Raw genomic sequence first — 6,818 nt, 5'->3', positions numbered from 1 at the left:
CTCCCCTCCCAGAGCTGAGGAGAGAATCCAGGAGTCCTGGCTCCCAGCCCCGGTTCCCACTCCCCTCCCAGAGCTGAGGAGAGAATCCAGGAGTCCTGGCTCCCAGCCCCCCTACTCTCACCCTCCCAGATCCCACTCCCCTCCCAGAGCTGGGCAGAGAACCCAGGAGTCCGGGCTCTGCCCCGGGCAGCAGGCAGAGGGAGGCAGCCCAGGAGCAGGAACGCTGCGGCAGGGAAGATTTCCAGGGGACCGGGTTGCCGGCGCACTGCATCCTGTCCCCAGCTGAGCTGCTGCAGGCAGCGGGGTGAGCGGATCCTCGCCCCGGACCCCAGCGGACGGAGCTTCTGCCCTTGCTGTGGGGTGGGGGGTTCGCTTCCCGGGGGCGCTGGCGGTCCCGTGCGCGGAGCCCCGCACTGCTGCTGAGGGGGAAGGGGGCAGAGAGCAGCGCAGCTGCAGGGATTCGGTTTTTAAATAGCCCCGAGCACCGCCAAAGGGCAGGGCCAGGGCTGGGGCTGAGCCTTGCCGAGGGTGGGCTGGGGGGCGGCACGCAGCTGTGCAAAGGGGCTGGGAGTCAGGACTCCTGGGTTCTCTCCCCAGCTCCGGGACGGGAGGGCAGTCTGGGGGGTTACAGGAAGGGGAGGGCTGGGAGCCAGGACTCCTGGGTTCTCTCCCCAGCTCTGGGAGGGTAGGTTGGGGGGTTACAGCAGGGGGAGGGCTGGGAGCCAGGACTCCTGCATTCTCTCCCCAGCCCTGGGAGGGGAGTGGGGTCTGGGGGTTACAACAGGGCAAAGGCTGGGAGACAGGACTCCTGGGTTCTCTCCCCAGCTCTGGGAGGGGAGTGGGGTCTGGGGGGTTACAGCAGGGTGAGGGCTGGGAGACAGGATTCCTCCGTCATTCTGGCACTGACTACTGATTCTCTATGGAAGAGCCCAGAAGGGCCCTTGTGAAATTTCACCTCAGCTTGGATCTGCCCCCGCCCCTGTGCACAGAACAGGGCCTTTGTACTGAGCCCTCGGGGGAGATGTAACAAACTCACCTGTTTTCTTCCCTGCCAGCAGGATTCCCCATCCCTGCCGTGATTGCCGAGATGCAGGGAGAGGAAGAGCTTGTGTCCCAGATCTCCAGGGTGCTGAGGAACAGGAGAGCCTGAAAGGTGCCTGCAAAGGTGAGCAATGAGTGACACTGGTTCAGAGAGTGGCCAGGAGTGAAGGGAACAGCTGGGATCCCAGCAAAGCTGCCGGGAGCCCCCCAGTTCTGTCTCATCTGGCTCAGTGTCATCCCCAGCAGGTGCCCTGTCCCTCACGGCAGGTGTCACTCCTGGCTCCCTCCCCTGGCAGGAGCCCTCCCCTCCCTCAGCCTTTCTCTGAAGGCTCTGTGGGGCCACTGGGGCAGAACCAGCCTTTCCTCTCCCTACTGGGGAAATGTTTGAGGGAATTGACTTCATGCCCCTCAGGTTTTCTGCTCACTGACAAACCCCATTGCTGCCCCGGGGGCACTTGTCAACTGAGCAGACCAATTTTCTGACCAAACAAACCTGAACATCCTTGCCCCACCCCTTCTCTGAGGCCCCACCCCAGTCATTTCATCCCCCTTCCCTCTGTCGCTCACTCTCCCCCACCCTCACTCACTCACTTGCTCATTTTCACTGGGCTGGGGAGTCACTTTTCGACCAGGTGTTTGAAAACTGGACACCTGGCAACCCCAGGGAATGAGCCCTGGCTGTATTCTCTCTCTCTCAGCAGGTGGCAGGATGGATGAGGAGAGTTCCCCACAGCATGGGTCTGTGGGAGCAGATCCAGATGGGGCATCACCTGATCAGGATGCTTCCATGGGAGAAGAGCCACATGGGATGCTGCCTGGTGGGAATGAGTCCATAGAAGAGGACCCAGATGGGGCATTGTCTGATGAGGCTTTATCCCAGGTTCCAGCCCTGCGGCAAACCTCTGAGCACTCTCCTGGCTCACAGACCCCTTCAGCACTGGAATCTCAGTGGGAAAAGCCCCCAGGGCTGCCTCTCCCATTGGTACCCACTCAGCCCAGACCAGCCCCCAAGAAACCCCCTTACCGCAAGGCACACCCAACCATCTGCAGCGAGTGTGGGAAGAGCTTCACCCGAAGCTCCCTGCTGGCCCAGCACCAGCGGGTGCACACAGGGGAGCGGCCCTACCACTGCACTGAGTGCGGGAAAAGCTTCAGCCGCAGTTCCACCCTCATCCAGCACTGGAGGACCCACACAGGGGAGCGGCCCAATACATGCACCGAGTGTGGGAAGGGATTCAGCCAGCGCTCCGACCTGGTGAAGCACCAGCGCACTCACACCGGGGAGCGCCCCTACCAATGCCCCGACTGCGGTCAGAGCTTCAGCCGCAGCTCGGACCTCATCAAGCACCAGCGCATCCACACTGGGGAGCGGCCCTACATCTGCCCTGACTGCGGGAAGGGCTTCAGCCGCAGCTCCGACCTCTTCCAGCACCAGCGCACCCAGCGCGGCGAGAAACCGTACAAGTGCACCGAGTGCGGGAAGAAATTCAGCCGCAGCTCCAACCTCATCCGCCACCAGCGCACCCACACGGGCGAGAGGCCCTACGTCTGCCCGGACTGCGGGCGTGGCTTCTCCCAGAACTCCCACTACACGGATCACCAGCGGAGCCACCGCCATGAGAAACCCTACCATTGCACCCAGTGCGGCAAGGACTTTGGGCGCAGCTCCACCCTGGTCAAGCACTGGCGCACACACACCAGGGAGATCCTGTGAGCCCGGGGCAGAGGGCGGGACTTTCAACTCTCCAGTCATGGACCAGGAATCCCAACGTGGCCTCCTGGGAAACTTGACTCAGTGTTGCCCCCAAGGTCAGCTTGAGATGTCATCCACCAGTAGAGTCAATGCTCTTCTTCTAGGGAACTTGACCCAATATCTCCCTCAGGGTCAGCTTGGGTTGGTGGTGCGACTAGTCACCGCTGGTCCCTTGGAGGATTTGATACAGTGTATTATCCAAGGTCAGCCTGATTAACAGTGTTACAAGTCAATGCTCTTCTCCTAGGGGATTTGAAACAATGTCTCTAGCAGGTTCCATCTGATACAATGTTTCCAGTGGGGTCACACATACCCCTTAACCTGGCACATTTGATACAATGTTTCCACCAGGATCATTTCTCCTTTCCGTAAATAATTTGATTCAATGTTTCTAAGAGAGTCAATTCTTCCCTGGAGGGTAGGTCAGGGTCCCTTTGATGCAATGTCTCCACTGAGATCCATTCTCTTTCCTTGGGTGCGTTGATACATTGTCTCCAATAGTGTCACTCTTCCTCTTTTCAGAGAACTTGGTACAATGTTTCCACCATTGTCAATTCTTCTGTCCTGGTTGATTTGATACAACTGTATCCAAGAGGGCCAGTTCTTTGCAAGTGGTATCTCTAGACCAAGATCAGTGTGATACAATGTCTCCGCTCAAGGTCCATCCTAACTACTTTGGGTGAATTGATACATTGCTTCCAGTACAGTCAACTCTCTTCTCCCAGGGCAATTTGATTCCAGGGTGACCAATACTCCCCTTGAGGACTGGATACAATAGTCAGATCCTCAGATGCTGTGAATTGGCATGGGTTCATTGCAGTGAATGGCATTCGAGTGATATATACCAGGTGAGGATTTGCCCCAATGTTTCCATCATTAGTTCTTCTGTCTAGGGGGTTGAAGCCAGGAACCTGATCCTGCCCTCACTTACATGGCCATTTTACATCAGTATAATTCCACTGACATCAGTGGGGTTGCTCCCGATTTACACCAAGGTCAAGAGAGGTCAGAATCCAGCTATAACTCATCTTCCATGGATATCAGTGGGGTCATTCCAGATTCATACGAGGGCCAGTGAGATCAGAATCTGCCTTGACTTCATTAACATCAGTGGGTTCCCTCTGGATTTACAGTGAGGTCTCTGAGATCAGAATCCAGCCCTAATTCCCTTAACTTCCGTGGAGGAAGTGGGGATGGTCACTCCAGCTTTATACCATCATTAACTAGAGAGGAATCCAGCGTCAATTCTGGTTTCCTGGAAGACTTGAGGCTGTTTCTGGACTTTTACAAACCTGTCCATAGATGACTGGGTATTTTTACCTTGGAGAATAAGTAAGTGGGTTAGGAAATTAGACGACGAGGATTGAAAAGAGGAGGAAATACAGAAACAGCAACAGGTAGATTATGGTGGAAGGAGGTGTTCCGTGTATTTCCCTTGGAACATATTGGGAGGAGGGAAGGAACCAGAAGCCAAAGCAGCCCCTAAAGGGATCTATGCTTTAGTGGACAGTTGGTGGAATATAAAGAACAGGGCCTACCAAATTCATGGCCATGAAAAACACATCATGGACCATGAAATTTGGTCTTTTATTTACTTTTACCCTATACTATAAAAGTACTTTATTCTATAGGGTAGAAGTACACAGCAGTACTCAGCATTTCTCAAACGGGGGGTCCTGACTCAAAAGGGGGTTGCAAGGCTATTGTAGGGGTCACAGTATTGCCACTCTTACTTCTGTGCCACTGCTGGTAGCTGCACTGCCTTCAGAGCTGGGCACCTGGCCAGCAGCCACTACTCTCCGGCCACCCAGCTCTGAAAGCAGCTCAGATGTAAGGGTGGCAATACCGTGAACTCTGCTACAATAGCCTTGCAAACCCCTTTTGGGTTGAGACCCCCAATTTGAGAAACACTGAGTCTTAAGGGCTTTGTGTGTTTATCTTTTGCCATTTTCAAACACATTCATGTTTTGTTACAGCACCATGAAATTTAAGATCTGAAACCGTGACAGTCAAGATTTTTAAAATGCTGTGGCTGTAAAATTCGCAGGAATGGACTGCGAATTTGGTAGGACCCTACTAAAGAGATGTCTAAATGCTCCTTGGAGTAGGGGGAGGTGCAGTGCCTCAAGTCAGGTTAATTTCCCCCTTCACTCCTTGCTCTGCAGGAATCATTAATGCACAATCCCCTTCAGACCCAGCTTTAGAAGAGAGGTCCAAGAAATCCCATTTCAAAAGCTGCTCTCACTTTCCATATGGGCTCTGAGTGGGTGACTCAATCCTCCTGGAGTGTCTGTGTTGTCTAGGGCCGTCTGTGTCTTGCCTGAAATGTTGGGGCCCTTCGTCTGAGTTATCTTCAGGGAACTGAATTTGGGAACCTCTGTATCGGAACAAAATGAGCCTCTATTGCTTGTGCTGTACATTAGAGGAAATAGACTCATAAATCTTTGCTGTGTTCTAGCCACTAGAGGGTGGTATAAACCCACATTGTGGGTTCCACCTGCATTTGGAGTTTCAACTGCTTGTGGTAGAATAACCCACAAACCACACATCTCTGTCTGTGTCCCAAGCAGCGAACATGAGTCATATTTGCCTGTATTAAATCTCCAGCATAATTGCCTTGCATGTGTCTAAGAATGAGGGAGGCAATTGTTTTGCTCTGTTTTTTGTTTGTGCATGTTTCCCATTGGCCAATTTGAATGAGTAGAACTTTAAGTGCTTTTTAAAAAACATGAGGTTTAATTAGCCATTGGAACTCCCTGACACATGATGTAATGGAGGCTGAGACTTTGGTAGGATTGAGGAAAAGGATGTATATGGAACATACGCATCTCTACTAGACCAGTGGTTTTCAACCCATGGTCAGTCCACAAACTATGTCTAAGGGGTCTGTGAAAGCCTGTTGTTACCGTAAAACAGTGGTTTTCAGTCTGTGGTCTGTGGACCCCTGGGGGTCTGCAGACTACGTCTAAGATTTCCAAAGGGGTCCATATCTCCATTTGAAATTTTTTTAGGGGTCTGCTAATGAGAAAAGGTTGAAAACCACTGTATGAGACAAAGATGTCTAAGAGATCTAAGCCGTCATGCCTCTGGGCATAAACCGGACACTAAAGTAGCAGAGGGAGGAAGAAACTTTCACTGTGGGTAATTTATTTTATAATGGCCCATGATGAGGCATCTTGCACCTTACTTGGAAGCAGCTGACGATGGCCATTGCTGGAGGCAGGATGCTGGGCAAGATAGTCCCATTGGTCTGACCCAGCGTGACAGGGAGTGGGTGAAATATCAGGCTAGATGGGCCCATGGGTCAGATCGGGGGCTGCCAGGAGGCAGGATACTGGGTCAGACGAGTCCATTGTCCAAGCAGAGGCAGTAATGCCCTGGAATACTGTTTCTGGTCATAAACCTGGTTCATTGGCCAACATCTTGTCCTTTCTGGGCACAGTGCAGAGGAGAATTGCTAATTCACCCAACCCGATCCCAGTTGAGGGACAATCTGCTAGCCCAATATTCAGCTCGTCTGTTTGTAGAGGCAGCAAACTGTATTTCTGCTTCTGTCGTTGTCTGTCAGTATTCTAGTCTGTAACTAAAACATCAATAAATATGTTGAAACAGGAGGGGGGCTGGCTGGCTCAAGGAGATGGGGAATGGGACCTTTCCTTTCTAGGGGCACCAGCTCTGGTCTGGACCCAATGTAAGGGGACTGACTGGCTTAGAAGGTGGGGAATGAGATATGGCCCCTTTCTCCCCAGGGAATGCTGGCTCCAATCTAGCCCCAGGGCAGAGGGAGTGGTGGTTAGTGGTGGAGGGTGAAGAATGGGGACTGAGGCCTTTCCACTCAGGGGTGCTCATTCTGATCCTGCTCCATGGCAGAGGGACTGGCTGGCTCAGGGGGTGGGGAATGGGATATCAGGCCTTGCCTTTCTAGGGAACACTAGCTCCAAGCCAGGCTGGCGGTGACTGACTCAGGGAGGGCAAGGAATGGAATATGGGGCCATTCATTTATAAGGCACCAGTTCTAGACTGG

The 6,818-nt window shown here is 53.2% G+C and overlaps 1 pseudogene; it reads left to right on the top strand.

The window, feature by feature from the left end:
• Nucleotides 1-283: 283 nt before the first annotated feature.
• Nucleotides 284-4,504, top strand: LOC115651450 (annotated as a pseudogene).
• Nucleotides 4,505-6,818: the final 2,314 nt, after the last annotated feature.

The sequence above is a fragment of the Gopherus evgoodei genome, chromosome 4, assembly GCF_007399415.2.
Source record: "Gopherus evgoodei ecotype Sinaloan lineage chromosome 4, rGopEvg1_v1.p, whole genome shotgun sequence".
In the NCBI taxonomy this organism is placed as follows: domain Eukaryota; kingdom Metazoa; phylum Chordata; order Testudines; family Testudinidae; genus Gopherus; species Gopherus evgoodei.
Note: the sequence above shows the minus strand (reverse complement) of the source record. Positions and strands in the feature narration are given on the sequence as shown.